Raw genomic sequence first — 16,541 nt, forward strand, 5'->3', positions numbered from 1 at the left:
TCAAGAGCCAGCTGACATACCAGAAGCCATGGTACTTCAATGTAAAAAGAACACCAGTCTTCACAAGCTACTGGAGTCACACGTAAGAGGGTCCACACCTGAGATAGCCGTCCAACCTCAGCCCCCAACTCCCCTTCCTACCCATACGTCCCCTTCCAAAAAACCAGAAAAGAAGAGGAAAATGGACAAAAAGGGTAAATAAGTATCTACGGAGAGTGAAGTTGCTCCCTCTAAAGACCTTGAGCCTTAGAAAGGGGAAAATTTTCTAAAGGGGCAAAAAGAAAAAAACACAAAGGAGGGTTCGGGCACTGAGATGGTTTCTGACTGCCACCTTAGGGTTCCAATCTAGAACCCATCGCTTGAGCTAGAAGGAGCCCCACTCCCATTGGACTCCTCCATTAGGAACTTTCAAAAGGAGAAAACGAGCTATGTGGCCAACGCTCTAGAATAACCCCTGCTTTTGCCAGAGGCCATGGCTGATTTGAGGACCTTAAAAAAGCATGAGATCTTCTTAACCCTGAAGAGGGACCTAGCCGTGGTATGCACCTCAACCTATTTCATGTATCACACACACACACACACACACACACACACACACACACACACACATTTTAATTGGAAAATTTGACTTCTTGGCCATTCCTTACATTGTTTCTTTCTTGCAAGCAATCCAAACACCAAACATCACTAAAGAATGGGTGGATCATGCCCATGCTCAGTTGAAAGATAAGGAGGCACGCCGAGTATCTGCTATCAAGACTCTGGCCATGGCCGAAAAGAAGATTAAAGTCCTCGGTACAAAGTTGACCGAGGCAGATAGAGAGAGAAAAAGTGCTGAAGCCGCTTTAGCCGGCACTGAGAAGCAGGCTAAGGATCTACGTCAACAACTTCACAAAGTTGTGGAGCAACTGGCCATTGCTCGAAAGCATATTAAAGCTATAAAAAAAAAAAAAAAAAAAGCTAGAGAAGAAAGAGGAGGCTCTTGCTCAGGCCGAGAAATCCAATTATGACATTGGAGTGAAAGAGACAGAGGATGCTCTAAGGGGCCAATTCACAAAGCCGAGGTTACTACCTTCAGGTATGATCAAGGCATTGAATCTGGCCGGAGTGGATGCTTCCTCAGATCTGAGGAAAACAAAGAACATCTTCTACCTTTCAGTGTTGCGAATAGCAACACAACCAACCTCCCAAGCGGCCACTGCTCCTAAAGCTCCTGCAACTACTCAGCCTGCTGACGCTAGCACCATCAAAGCCAGCTCAAAACCTACTAAGGTAGCTACCAAGGAAAAAGAGGTTTCTAAGGAAAAGGAGGTTGCCAAGGACAAGGAAATTAAGCACTCTAACCCACCAGTAGCAGCTAAGACCAACCTCCACCATCTATTGGCAGTTAGGATACCATTGCTCCACATTACTTTTGTTTCACTCTTTCTATTTTGTTGGTTTTGTTTTTTTTTAAAGAAAGTAAATGTGCTCCCCTTTTTTTTACCAATGAAGAACTTAATAAGAAGTTTTAGTTCCTTCTAACTTAATGAGAGGTTTCAGTTCATTCAAAGTATGTACTACTATTACACCCCTTTTTTTTAGAGAATAAACACAACTCATTCAGGCAAAGCGTAATCTATACTATTAACAACCCACTTTTAGCCTTGCCCAAGGTTTAAATCGTAAAAATGAATTGCAAGCTTTTAAGATTGAAAATTGCCATAACACTTCTCCAACATGCTTACATAAACCAAAGTAGTTAGTAAACCAATACTTAATCATATAAACAGTGTTAATTTACCTAAGGTATGTGGTTCGAGAAACCATTCATGATCAAGGTTCTGTTTAACACTTAATCAAATAATTGAGCATTAATTTTCCCAAGGCATATGTTTCAAGGAACCAAGCATGACCGAGGTCTGTTTAACACTTAGTCAAAGAAAGAGCATTAATTTACCCAAAGCATGTGGTTAGAGGAACCAGGCATGGCCAAAGTTTTGTTTAATACTTAGTCAAATAAAAAACATTAATTTACTCAAGGCATGTGGTTCGAGGAACCAAGCATGGTCAAGATTCTGTTTAACACTTAGTCAAAGAAAGGGCGTAAATTTACCCAAGGCACGTGGTCAGAGGAACCAGGCATGACCAAGGTTTTGTTTAATACTTAGTAAAATAAAATGCATTAATTTACCCAAGACATGTGATCCGAGGAACCAAGCATAGCCGAGGTTCTGTTTAACACTTACACTAGCAAAAAGAACTCTTAACAATAATGACTGAACAAAAGATGGCAACACTACTTTTCATTAATAATAATACCTTTGAAGGTTATTTACATTCCACAAACGTGGTACAACATTTTCATCCAGATCTTCCAAAAAATAGCACCTATTCCAGCAACCGAGGTGATGCGATATGGATCTTCCTAATTAGGACCAATTTTTCCCCAAGATGGGTTCCTTGTAGTTCCTACCACTTTTCTCAACACCAAATCCCCTGGTGCTAATGGTCTGACCCTCACCCCACATATCGTAGCCCTGTTTAAGTTTTTGCTGATAATGTGTCAACTAATAATGTGTCAACTGGACTATGGCCACTTCCTTCCATTCATCAACTAAATCCAAACTCTCCCAGAATAACTGATCATTTTTGTTGGGATCAAATAGACTTGTTTTCAACGTCAGAAATCTTGTCTACAAAAGGATCACAGCTTCGGAGCCATAGGTCATGGAAATCAGGGTTTCCCTAGTTGACTAACGAGGAGTAGTACGATATGTCCAAAGAACATGTGGGAGCTCATCAGCCTACCTGCCCTTAGCTTCATCTAACCTCTTCTTTAACCCATTAACTATGACCTTATTAACTGCCTCAGCTTGCCCATTCCCTTGCGGATAAGCCGGGTTGAGTACCTATTCCTAATGCCTAACTCACCACAATATCTCTTAAAAGCCTTGCTATCAAACTGGAGCCCATTTTTCGAGATAAGAGTATGGGGAATCCCAAATCTGGTAACCATATTCTTCCACAAATTTTTTTTTGCATCAACACCCCTGATATTGGACAATGGCTCAGCCTCAACCTACTTTGTGAAGTAATCTGTTCCAACAAGAAGCCATCTTCAGTTTCCCACTACTCTAGGAAATGGTCCTACAATATCCAAGCCCCATTGTGCAAATGACCACAGATTAGAAAGAGGATTTAGCATGCCCCCAAGTTGATGGATGCTCGGGGAAAACCTCTAGCACTTATCACACTTCCTAACATAATCTTGAGCTTCTTTCTGCATATTTGGCCACCAGTAGCCCTGAGTATGACTACCACAGATTCCTTCATGCAATTCCTCCAGTAGTGGCTCCATCACTTCAGGGTGAACACAAAGTAAAAACGGCCCTGAAAAAGAGCGCTTATACAATTTTTGCTCCTCAGACAGCTAAAAACAATGAGCTTTTCGTCATATTTTCTCTGCCTCTCCCTTCTCAGTGTGCAACGTTCCCTCCTTCAAGAATGCAACTATGGAGCCCATCCAACTTAGACCAACCCTTATCTGGTGCACTCCAACCCTCATTAATCCTGCCTCGGCAGGCATTAATAAATCCTCGACGAGGATGACCCGAGGAAGCCCCTGCTCTGAAGAAGTTGCTAAAGTTGCCAGAGAGTCTACATGAGTATTCTTGCTCGTCAAGACCTGCTGTATAGAGAAAGATTCAAAACCAAATTGTAATTGTCGAGCTTTATTAAGATATCCCTGCATGTTATGATCCCTGAATTCTAACTCACCCTGAATTGGTCCGACGACCAACCTTGAGTCTGTAAAGATCTCAACAGTTTTGCCACCTAGTTTCTTCACCATAGCTACCCCAGTTAACAAGGTCTCATAATTGGCCTCATTATTAGTGGCTGAAAAGCCCAACCTCACGGATTTCTTAATAGTAATCCTTTTTGGGGATACTATCACTATCCCAACTCCAGGCCCCTTTTGGTTAGCCACCCCATCAACATAAAGCTTCCATGCTAGATGTCTGTGGACAGCAACTACTGTGACCTGCACCTATACTGATTCCCCCTCCTCGGTAACAACTACTCTTGGGTGTTTAGTAAATTTTGCCACTAAGTCTACAAGCACTTGCCCTTTAATAGTAGTACGAGCATATACTTTATGTCAAATGCTCCCAAAATCATCCCCCACTTGGTGAACCTTCTCATATAATCAGACCTCAAAAGTAATGATTGCAAAAGGAGTTGAGGACCACAACGGTATGCGCTTAGAAGTAGTGAGGGAGCTTCCTCGTAGCGTGCACTATGACTAAAATGGCTTTCTTCAGTGGCAAGTAACGGACCTCTGCCTCCTACAACGATTTACTCACATAATAGACCGATTTCTGCACCCTGACCTTCATCCTTACTAAAACTAAACTCATGGCATGACACATTACTACAATATAAACAAAAAGGACTTCCTCATTTTTCGGCCTGGAAAGAATAGGTGGTTGGGACAATTATTCCTTCAGCTCTTTGAAAGCAAGGTCGCATTCTTTAGTCCACTCAAATCCCTTCCATTTATGAAGGAGCTAAAAAAATGGTCTACATCTAGCTGCTGACCACGAGATAAACCTGTATAAGGCAGCCGTCATTCCGGTCAACTTTTGCACCTCTTTTGGATTTCAAGGAGGTTGTAAGTCACTTATTGCTCAGATTTGATTAGGATTAACCTCTATCCCCCGATACGTAATCATATACCCCAAAAATTTGCTTAATATTTCAAACACATTAAGACGTAACTTATGTTTCCTTAATATTTCAAACACATTTCCCAAATCAATTAAGTGCTCAATTGCTACTTTATTGTTCATGACCAAATCATCTATATAGAATTCTACATTTTTTTCCAAGTTGAAACTCTAACATTCTAGTCACCATCCTTTGGTAGGTGGATCCAACATTCTTCAAACCGAAAGGCATCACCCGGTAGTGATAATTTCCAGTGGTAGTCAAGATGGCAGTCTTCTCTTGGTTAGCCAAAAATAATGGTATCTGATGATATCCCTGAAAGACATCCAAAAAACTCATTTGAGGATGGCCGACCATAGCATCAACCAACTAGTCAATCTGAGGAATCAGATTGGGATCCTTGGGGCAAGCCTTGTTCAAATCAGTAAAGTCCACACACACCCTCCATTTCCCTGACTTCTTCTTCACCACCACTGTATTAGCCGACCATTCTGGATAGAACACCTCCTTGATTGCCCCCGCGCGCTTAAGTTTATTTACATCCTCCTTAACAGCCTCAACGTGCTCTTTACAGGAGCATCGAGGTGGTTTCTATTTAGGGACAGCTGCCGGGTTCATATTCAGATGATGACAGTTGAAATCTGGATCCACCATAAGAGCTTCATATGCACTCCAGGAAAACTAATAAACCCTCTTTCTCCCGAGAAGGCAACTAAACCCCAACTTGAAAATACTTATAACCTTCTTAAGCGCTTCACACATTACCCCCTCATCTCCAATATCTGGGGGTTCAATTACTTCTGCTAATTGCTACAAGGCTTTTTTGTGGGTAGCTGAGATGCTCACCTCGGACTGATGTCTGATAGTGGCGACCAAGCACTGCCTTACCATGGTCTGACTTCCTATCAACCCCCTAACCTGCCCCCCTAAAGGGTACTTCACCTTCAAATACAAAGTCAAAGAGACGGCCCCCATGGCATGGAGCCAGGGTCTGGCCAAAATAGCAGTATAAGGTGAATAAGCATCCACCACAATAAAACTTACTTCAACCATTTCTAACCCTGTCTGAACAAGCAACTTGATCAGGCCCTTTAGGATGACCGTCTTCCCATCAAACCCTACCAAAGGGGAATCATAACTAATTAAGTCCTTGGGTTTCAGATTAAGTCCATTGTACAGGTTGGGATACATAATCTATGCCCCACTGCCCTGGTCGACCAGGACCCTCCTTACATCGTACCCTCTAATCCGAAGGGTTACCACTAGGGCATCGTCATTTAGTTGATAAGTTCCAACCTTGTCTTCATCAGAAAAGCTTAAAGCTGGTCAGATTTCCACTCTCCCTTGTTTAGACTCAAGGACCCAGTCCTCGATGTTTGGTCTTGCTATGAACATAACCCCGGAGGGACATCCCTCAATCCGACCTAGGGCCGCAAGAATAATATTAATTTTTCCCAGGGATGGTCTTGAGATAGATTCCATTTGGTGTGCCGATCCAACTTGGCCATCTGCCTAGAAGGCTGATGCATAAACTGTCTTAGTATCCCGACCTTGACCAATTGCACCAAATAATCACAAAAAGTTCTACAATCTTCTTTTTTATGCCCAAAATCTTGATGATATTGACAGTAAAGACCCTAATTATGCTTCATGGGATCACGTCTCATTTTATTTGGCCACTTAAAGTATGATTCAAACTTTATCTTCTCAAGAATCTGATCATTAGGCTCCTTAAACACTGTACTAACCACCTACGCACTAGGTGTTAGGATTAGTGCCCTTAAATCCCATTGTATGATGCTATGTAAGACATTATGTATAACTTAATGTTGTATTAATAAAGTTGTTTTATTGTAATCTAAAATAATGGTAACATGAATATTGGACATTATCATATAGTCCATAAGATGCATAGTATGTGATTTATGTGAAAAGTCACAGTAGATATAAATCATAAGTTCTTTGTAAACTCAAAATTTAGTTCGTAGTCAGTGATGAAATTGGGCATTTCATCTGTGAAGACTATAACATATCAACTAAGATGATTTGTCTTGATCATGGAAGTGGAGACTTCTACTTGATGTGTTGATATGTTTTAAGAGTTAAAACATATTGAACTGGACTGTTGTGAGATTTATTATTCTTTTAACGACTGTCAAATGAATAATAAATCTCACGACTTCTATTTACATGAACTCTTAATCCTGAGAGGATAATGGACCTGATCATGAAATGTAGGTTGCTATGATATATCAGGAGTGAGATCTAAAGTAACGGTCAAAACCTCAGTATGTTGGGTAGTCACATTTAGTGTTGATGGAACATATATTCTCAAGATGGAATTCATTGTCTCTTAACGGAGATACACAATTTTCCCTTGAGATAAGTTTAATGGATTTGGTTATTCAGAGTGTTAGACCGAAACACTTTAGTAAGGAGTTACTAAAGTATATATTTATGAAATTGGATTTCATAAATATATGATAAATAACATAGAGGATTAAACCGGGTACTCAATGATTAAGATGTAGTAATCTACAAAGTTGCAGTCTACATTAATGACTTTGTATTACTACGAATATTTAATAAAGTTTTGGGACATAATTTATAAATAAGGCCTAGAATGCAACTATATTTATATAATAGTATTAAATATAGTTAATAGTAATTTTGGGCTTGTAAAGAGTTAACAGAAAAGCCCAAGGCCCATTGGAGCTAGTGTCTTATTGGTCCCTTTTGGTCCCACTCCAAGCCACACACTAAAACCCAATTAGAAAAGCCCAAAAGGCTAGCCCAATTAGATAATCAATTATAAGGAGAGAGACATACATAATTTTTGTATGAACATGAAATGGTGTGTATGTTAGTGTGAGACACTCTCTTATTCTCCTTTTAAAAACTGATTGAGAGACCACTGTTACGCATGTTTTGTATGCGATACAAGCATGTTATTTTCCATCACTAGGATGCCCAGTATGTCCAACAAAATTACTCTTAGGTCGATTGTTGTTATATCTCTCTAACCTAAAGTCTCTTAGGTCAGGAGGAATCACCTTTGCCTTCCCCTTCCCTTACTGCTGATTCTCCTTAACCCGTTTGTGATTGTCAATCCGATCCATTAGTTGGCGCATGCTTCACGCAAGCTTCATTGTCAAGGACTTTCTCAAATCATGCTCAATAAGGAGGCCAACTTTAAATGTCCTTATTGCCACGTCTTCAAAATCTTCATCTATCTCATTAAACATTTCTCAGTATCTATCTGAATAAGTATTCAAGGTCTCACCTTCTCTCATCACCATGGACAACAAAGAATCTAAAGAACGAGGAACCCTATCTAACAAATCGGTCTCTAAAAGCCCTAGAGAGCTCTTCAAAAGAGCTAATTCAGCTTTCATCTAGCCCATTGAACCACCTCATTGTGACTAGTCCCAAGCTAGAGGGAAAAACCTTGCACATCAGAGCTTCATTCCTAAAATCAATAGCCATCCTCTGATTGAAATGACTGACATGCTCCACGGAGTTGGTTCCCCCATTATATATAATGAAAATGGGTTGTGTGAACTAGCAAGGGAGTTTAGCCCTATCAATTCTGCTGGTAAACGGTGATTTTGAAATCTAGCACAAAGCCTTACTCATTGCGTCATTCCCCAAGCTCCTAAGGGTCGAACTTTTATCCCTTTGCCTGTGATATCGCTCCTCTCTATCCAATTGTGAAGGTACAGAAAAGGATTCACTAGGAGGTGTACTAGACCTTGTCCTATAACTACCATCTTCACTTGAGTTTGTTCCGGAGCTAAGAGGGGACATCTCTCGTTGTTTATGATGTAGCTTCCTACACAAGTGATCTATCTCCAACCTAAGGTTTTGAGTTTCCTCCCTATGTGAGACATGACTTCCAGTTCTAGGGTGGCTCCTATTGGTATGAATGTATGCACACTGGGAGGGTGGTTAACCTCGCAATCTCTCCTCCTTTCAAGATTAACAAACTAATCTACACGCTGTGATCCCACAGATTCTTCTCTATTTGGTCCTGAATCCACCATGGCTAATCAAATTTGTAAGTGATTCCCTGTTTCCTACAGACGGTGCCAATTGTAAGGACTCGTGTTTGTACCTCAACCCACCAAGAACAATGGATGATAGCCTAACAAGCCCAAAACAATATATTTGTTAAAAAATAGATTTTATAGGAAAATGTCTCAGCAAATTAAGTATGGGCCATAACTAACAGGATTCATGCCAAGAAGACAAAAAGCACAAATTGGGAGAAATAACACTCCTCGGTCAAGTCCAAGGATGAGATGTTCTTATAATAGCTCAAGTTTATCTGAATACAATGTGTTCTTCTTTTTTTCTTCCTCCTCAAATTACTTGCCCCATTTTTCACGAGGGACTTTCCCTTATATAGTCCTTCCATCCTCCATCCCAGCCTTCCACTTGTTGATCTTATAGGTAATCTTTTAGATTCTTGTCCTATCAAAAACCTCTTGGAAACTTTGCGAATAGCTGTAAATTGAGATAGCACTGTTCAAGTGTCATTTCCCTATAAATGCAGCCAGTTGGTTTGGTGCAGAGTATTTAATGTGGTGGTGGCAGCCTTCTCCCAAGATATTTCTTCCTTTGTTGTTGGCTACATTTCTTGATGCTTATTCTCAGAAGAATGATTACCTTTTGTAAAGCATTCCCGAGATAGCTGGGTTCCAACCTTCCATAACGCTTTCCCAAGGAGGCTCGGCTCCTCGGGAACTATCGCCAGCCCATTATTATCTTCCCTTGTCCTCGGCCCATTGGCTCCAACACTTAACAAACCTTTCAACCATCCTCAGGCTTCTGTGTGTCCTTGGGCACGGCCCATGACCCAACACACTTATTCGGCCTACTTATTTTCACAGATCTAATGTTCAAACTCCACAACTACAACAATAACCAATGTGTGTGTGTGTATACACACACACATACAGAAAGTTTCAAGTTACACCTAGTGCATTTTAAATAATGTTACACCATCTAATTGAAGGAAATATGCATGTGCGCAGTGGAAAAATAACGGATTTACTTCATTCATAAATGTTAACATGCACTATGTAAGTTTCAGAATTAGAGAACAAGAGAGTGTACCTTGAAGCGGTGAATTTCAAAACTGAAAATCAAAAACGCTTGGGAAGACTTTCAATCTTCACTCCAATTCCACTAACGCCCAAGATGTATGGTCTCTCAATCAGTTCCAAAGGGAGAAGGTCAAGGAGTGTCTAACGCTTCTTACACCACTTCGCAATAGTGTTCTTACAAAATTCTCTACAAAAAATTCTGTATTTTTCTCCCTTTGTGTCTAACCGATTATCTAATTGGACTGGCCTTTTGGGCCTTTCCAATTGGGCTTAAGTGTGTGGCTTGGAGTAGGACCAAAAGGGACCAATAAGACACTAGCTTCAATGGGCCTTGGGCTTTTCTGTCAACTCTTGACAAGTCCAAAGTTACCATTAACTATATTTAATGCCACTATATAAATATAATTGCATTCTAGGCCTTATTTATAAATTATATCCCAAGACTTTATTGTACATGCAACCATTTCATAAAATATTCGTAGTAACACAAAGGCATAAATATAGACTGTCACTTTGTAAATTACTACATCTTATCATTAAGTACCCGGTTTAATCTTTTAAGTTATTCATCATATATTTATGAAATCTAATCTCATAAATATATACTTTAGTAACTATTTACTAAAGTAGTTAGGCCTAATATTTTGTATCTTCGTTAAGAGACTATGAATTCCATCTTGAGAATATACGTTCCATCAACATTAAATGTAGTTGCCCAACATACTGAGATTTTGACCGTTACTCTAGATCTCACTTCTGATATATCAAAGCAACCTACACCTCATGATCAAGTCCATTATTCTCTCAGGATTAAGAGTTCATGCAAATATAAGTCGTGAGTTTATTATTCATTTGACAGTCGTTAAGAGAATAATAAATCTCACACCGGTCCAATTCAATATGTTTTAACTCTTAAAACATATCAACATATCAACATATCAACTAGAAATCTCAATTTCCATGATTAAGACAAATTATCTTAGTTGATATGTTATAGTCTTCGCAGATGAAATGTCCAATTTCATCACCGACTACAAACTAAAATTCTGAGTTTACAAAGAACTTGTGATTTATATCTTCTGTGACTTTTCACATAAATCACATATTATGCATTTCATGGACTATATGATAATGTCTCAATATTCATGTTACCATTATTTTAGATAATAGCAAAACAACTTTTTTAAACACAACATTAAGTCATACATAATAAAATACATAGCATCATACAATAGGATTTAAGGGCACACATCCTAACACTAATAACTTGTTATTGAATTCACATTTTGAAAATCTCACTGTTTTATTACATGTTCTATATGTTCTTAGCATGAATGTCAATTTCCATGTCCATCGAATGTAATTTACCATTTGATCTATAAACTCATATTTTACAAATTATTTTAAACTACAAAAACTTGAATTTAAACAATTAAGTGAGATAATGGCTATTGACTACACAATTTGTAGTTGTCTAACCCAATTTGGTTAATTCATGGATAGTTTTCTAATAAATTGATAAACATGAGAGTTTGATTTCATGTTTGTTGACATCGGAAGACACCGATAGCATACCCATGGGGTTTTGGTGACGACTTATAAAGGATGAGATGATGTGCACTAGTTATGCTCGCGGTGGGATTCGGTGCAGTTTTTGGTCTATTTTAGTACTGCACTTTGCTGTATAGTTTGGCCAAAACTTGTGCGCACCTCAATTTTGCAGTCACATGTATAATTTGGTGTGGTGTACAAGGCGCAGCTTAGCTGGTTTTCAAAATTTCATGACCAATTACTAGTTTACAATTAATGACCATAAAAATATGATAGTAAGTTTCAAAACAAATATATATATAACAAATAAAGTAACACAAATGCAGCTCTAGCTAGTATGTTTACAAATGAAACTAGACAGTGATTAATGACCATACCAATATGAAATTTGAACATACTAATGATGGGCTGACCGCTTACTTCATATAATATTAAATTATATATATATATATATATATTTATATATATATATATATATATTTATATATATGAGTATGGTGTGATATGATTTTGTATAGTTTTCTTATCATTAAAACCTCACACAGCATTGCACAGTGCGGTGCGATATATTGTTATTTGTGGTGCAATGCAATTACTCTATTTGCGGTTTGATGAACACCCTAGTTAGCATAATTTCTATTTAGTGTAGCAATTAACGTGCTCACAAACCTTTTTTTTTTTTTTTTTTGTATGGGAAAAATCTATTACACGTGTATATTCAAAAGCTGAAATTGTGAGTGAAATCGTGAGTTTAACTCAATGTGTTATGTAATAACCATCCCCTTTTTAATATAACTCACTACCTTTATTAGTTTGATTCGAAGGCATAGGTATGCAACAATATAGAGACTATTATAGAGATAGGTATTATCAAAGGTAAGGCCTTATTGGCTTAAAACACTAGGGTTTAATGTAGCCAAAACAAGGAATTCAGCATCCTGCTCCAATATGGCCATAACGTAATCTTCTAAGGTTACCCATGCCTCAATTCCATTGCCAGATATTGTTTTTTGGAGTACAGTGAGTTTCCTGCCGGAACCAGCTTCCCCCATGAGCCCAACCCAAATGGGTTTTCCCCATCCAAAATCGATTTCATTGAAACCAAATGTTATCCAATTGGTGAAAGCAAAAATTTCTAGGTTTTCTTTGGAGAATAGTTCCATTGTAGCTTTCTGGATTACTTTCTTGATCATGCTTGTAAAACCTTCATGACCTAGCAAAATTCCCACATCACTGTCTATTTTTGCCACATCTTCTTTAAGGGTTGCCACTAAGCGACGCAGCTCTATCTCTGTCGACTCTGCTGAGTTATAATCACAGGCTGCTAACGCCCACCAAAAGATATTACCCATGGAAGAATCTGACAAGCGTGGCTTTGTTTTTCTCCGGATGCTTACTGCTTGGGCTAGTATAGATGGCCTTGGAGAACCAGACGTTAATCTAGATGCAGCTCTAGCATGTTTACAAATGAAACTAGACAGTGATTCAGTTCGAGTTGGGTTTTCCACTCGTTCACTCTTTGCTTTTGCCCTTAAAGTAGCTATCTTTTTGCATCAAACACAAATCTCCTTGTCTTGTACTTGCCTTCGTTGAACCAAAGCCTTTCCATTAAAAGTTTAGCAATATAAGGCAATATTATTTGTGGAGGAAAGTGTGATGACGATGATGCCTCAAAAAAAATTAGGATGTGCTAATTTGTTACAAGGCCCGCCTGTAGTGGCAGCCCAAGTGTTGAGGAAAGCACTCAGGGTGATTCCATCTATGATCTTAGGTGACGCGCATAAACCGGTTGCTATTCCACCACAGTCAAATATGTTCACTTGTACAGCAAATTGGGCAGCTTCCATTGGGTTTGGTTCTTTGCGAAATGGAGAACAAGGAAGAAAATGGTTTAAACTTTAAAGACTCCGTTTTAGGATTTTGAAGAAATTTAGACAGACAACAAAGGACTCAGGCCTCATTGTATGGAATGCCCTCTTCATAATAATCAATAAAGAGGTTGTCTTTTATCAGGGACGAAGCCAGGATTTTAAGTTAAGGGGGGCGACTTTGACCTCTAGTTTGACAACTTTTTAGTTGTAGAGGTTTTTTTTTTTAGTTTTTAATGTGTGCATTTGCTAGGTAAAGACAATTATTCTATTTAAAACTTTTTAAAGGGCAGTTGTATATTTGAGTAAAATTGGTTAATTAGACTTAATTTTTTTTAGCTTTACTATTGGTGATTTTTGTTGTTGCACAAATGTTTTTGGGCTAGTATATGTTGTTTTAGATTTTAGATCTATAAATTTTTTTAATGGCCTTTAAAATGAGAAAAGTGCTAGAAGTATATTGATGATATAGCGAGTGATTATTGATAAGTAAAAAAGTGATGCAAGTAATAAACCCAAATGCGAACCAATAAGAATTTGTACTCCAACAGTTTATAAAAATATTGTAAATAAGTTTGTATCTTTAAAGTTACTCTAAAAAAATTCAATAATATTGTTAAAGGGGTAAAATGTAATTTTATAGAACAAAATTGCTAAAATTAATGCATATATATATATATAAATATTTTTTTTTAAAATTAGGGGGGGCCACTGCCCCCCTTGGTCAATGAATGCCTCCGTCACTGTCTTTTATCCTTCCGGAAAATGGATAGAAGCTATTTAGGGTTTTTGAGAGTGACTTTTTTAGGTGATCAGTTGAAGAGGTTTGGCCGTTTGGGCCGTTTGGGGACTCTTGGAATAAAAGAGGATAAGTGGAACATAGGTTAATTGTAGGAGTGAATTGGTCCAAGAGACAGAGTTTGAAGGGTTTTAGATGATGAATTGCTGGTGAAGATGGTCGGATGATTTCTCTTGAGATGATATCAGTGTCCATCATCATTTTTTTTTCCACACACTGCTTATCTTTAACAAAGTGTGGCAACTATTTATGTTCGCTTTACATTCACGACCCTCTTATAGAAAAAAGTATTTTGTATCAAAAAATACCACGTTATTCATATTAAAACTCAATAATAAGAGACGTGTATAAAATTAATTATTTATTAATATATATTCATCATTTATTAGAAGTAGTTATTTTTTACTAAGGTATTTCACCTTTACTAAATTTTAATACCTTTGACATGGGTATCATTTAATACAAATACCTCCTTTCATGCACAAATTAGTAGAGGCTGGTTGTTAGCTAGGGACCAAACTGGCTAGTAGAATTTTAGCCGGAATAATTATTAACTAGTAATTGCCAGTTGGAATTTAATTTAATGGAATTTTAATCGGAGTAACTATTTATTGAGTTGGTGAGTCTTGTTGCCTACGGTACTTGTGCAGTAAGTGCCAGCCGACCTATACTAATATAAATATACTATTACTGTGTCTGTGTGGTACTATTTAAATGTTTTTATTTGTTAACCAAAAAAAAAAAAGTGTTTTTATTTTATTTTTTTGACATAAATGTTTTTATTTTATAACCGAACTTTTTTTGTCCCATATGAATTGTAATGTCTTCATTTTAGAGTAAAATTTTTTTTGCCTCCACCTATGAATGTTGCCATTTATTTGTATCACGTAAATTCTGACATTTTTTTTTTCTTTAATCTTGCGATTTTGATTTATTTTCAGAAGACATGCCGTTATGTGTTTTTTTTACAATTTTTTATATTTTCTATAAAAGTAGAATAATTTTTTTTTTTTAAATTAGTCTATAAACAAATGCTCTAATGACATTAGATTTATTTCAATAGAAATATTAACTTTTAAATGTTTTAAGAAATGGCTTGCTCGAACGACAAATTTCGAATGACGATTTAAAATTATATAAGGAACTGATGCAAATTAAAATCCAATATTTAACTCATCCAAATGTAGCATAAATTTGGTTTGCATGCTTTGGTTTGTTGGAGACACATACATTGTTCAATCAAAAAGTGGATGGGATATGAAATACCAGAATTTTTTTGAGGGAATATAACACTCACTACTCTAAGGAATATTCCACCTAAAAAATACAGCGAAAGAAACTCGTCCCCTATCAAAATCCACCGAGGGACTAGTTTTTAACCAGAAGAAATTCCTTCTTCTCACAAGCCAAAGTCTGAAAATGACACTCGACATTCTGTCTGATTTCTATTCACACATGAGCTAGAGCTTATATTACACCAACTTGGAACAACCCTCCGAGCATGAAGAATGACAATTTACATTTTCAATACCAAAACATTTAATTAGAGTAAAAAACATGACCGAACAATCAAAAAACAACTAATAAGACCCATCAATAAGACTTAGAAATCGTAAATTATACTTTAGAAACAAAAATAGCCACAACTAAAAGTCTCTCACAAGACCAAATTTATTGTTTCTCAAGAATATTATGGTGCCAAATTGTTTGTAGTTAAATAGCCATAACGCCCCCTAGAAATGCTGAAAAGTAATTTGTAATTAACTAATGGCTCTCTAGTTGTCAAAGAAAGAGGCAATTCAATCTATATGTGACAGCAAAATGAATGGAAGCAACATGAAACTTACACCTCAAATGGCTGGGTGTCATTCAATGAGAAATTAAGCAAATTCTAGAGTTTGTTTTCTATAGTATTGCTGAAGCTTGAAACCGAACTAGTACTTCTATAAATATATGTAGTGAAGCAACGTTATATAGAATTGTAATGAAATGAATTAGCAACAAAGCATTTGCAAAAATTCCATGTTGATTCCGTATTTTGTTTGGTTTCGATTAACGTATTTAAGATTTTGATTTAAGTTTTAAAAAGTAAAAATTATGTTTTTAAATAAGAAATTACATGGAAAAGTCTATTTATCCCGATCCGACATTAGATAAATCATTTTAATGCTCTAAGAGTTCAAATTCCAAAATTAGTATTTTTAGCCAAAATTGATCAACGTTGACTAACCCTAATCGGGTCTAGTTAAAATGTTGACCAAAAAAGTGACCGTCTGATCGAGATAAAGTTTTTTTTCAAAATGATATTTATTGGGCTAAAATCGAAGTTGAAATAGATGAAATTCAATAAAACATCAAAATTCTAACTAAAAATACTATTTCATTATTTTTTATAAAAATATTCTTTGGGGGCTTTCTCACGCAATAAATTATACAAATCCAGCCATAATGGGTGCAAATAACCTAGACCACATTAATGTATAATGGATTACATACACCACCACG

At 37.2% G+C, this 16,541-nt stretch overlaps 1 pseudogene; it reads right to left on the reverse strand.

Moving 5' to 3' along the window:
- Window positions 1-12,253: 12,253 nt before the first annotated feature.
- Window positions 12,254-13,376, reverse strand: LOC142608929 (limonoid 7-O-acetyltransferse-like; annotated as a pseudogene).
- Window positions 13,377-16,541: the final 3,165 nt, after the last annotated feature.

Source organism: Castanea sativa, chromosome 9, assembly GCF_040712315.1.
Source record: "Castanea sativa cultivar Marrone di Chiusa Pesio chromosome 9, ASM4071231v1".
Lineage (NCBI taxonomy): Eukaryota > Viridiplantae > Streptophyta > Magnoliopsida > Fagales > Fagaceae > Castanea > Castanea sativa.